The sequence below is a fragment of the Penaeus monodon genome, chromosome 22 (assembly GCF_015228065.2).
Source record: "Penaeus monodon isolate SGIC_2016 chromosome 22, NSTDA_Pmon_1, whole genome shotgun sequence".
Lineage (NCBI taxonomy): Eukaryota > Metazoa > Arthropoda > Malacostraca > Decapoda > Penaeidae > Penaeus > Penaeus monodon.
The window spans coordinates 42,651,832-42,652,565 of NC_051407.1; the positions used below are offsets into that span (position 1 = coordinate 42,651,832).

General features: G+C 32.0%; 1 protein-coding gene across 1 annotated transcript in view; it reads right to left on the reverse strand.

Annotated features, from left to right (window-relative positions):
• The window catches only part of LOC119587174 (xaa-Pro dipeptidase-like), an 8,747-nt gene that overhangs the window by 3,197 nt on the left and 4,816 nt on the right, over positions 1-734 (reverse strand). The window lies entirely within an intron of this gene.

A 734-nucleotide genomic window follows, 5' to 3' on the forward strand; every position in this document is an offset into this window, starting at 1 on the left:
TTTTCCCACAGCATTTATCTCTTGTAATAAAAACTTTCAATTTATCATTTTTTTACATTTCAATAAGTGAATAAGCAGCCCAGATGCAAATGATCTAACCTGATGTTTGTCACACACTGGGTGAGACAATTAAGTCTGACCATCTATGGGTAGGGTTGATGGCATGACAAGGATGAGGATTCAACAAGTCGGACATTTTCTCATCCATGCTGCTTGTGAACTATATCTGAACCTGTGTAGTGATGCTTGATCAAATTTGCTAATTTGAGCAGCACCAGCTATGGTAAATGCATGTCTGATTAAGCATTAAGTTTGATAAAGAAATTTAATGAGTGGCAAAGAGGACTGACAATGAACACAAGAATGAACCAAACCATCTTTACTCAAAAATAGGATTCATTTGTTGATGTACTTAACTATGCAAACTATGTTCTAAACATAACACACCGTTAATAAATCAAGCTTCACTTGAATTTCTTGGAATTCACAGAATATTCATAAAATTCTTCAAGTGCATATCTTTCCTCTAATTAATTTAGCAGGGGATAGGGTGGAATCTATCATGAGTGATTTACACCTACACATATATATGTATATGCAATTAACTATATTATTGAAACCAATGTATATATACACAATAAATAGATAAATAAATAAAGTAGACATGCATAAAAAAATATATTATCTACAGTCCAATTATTCTTATGCCTTTTCCCATTGTGGATTTGTTTAAT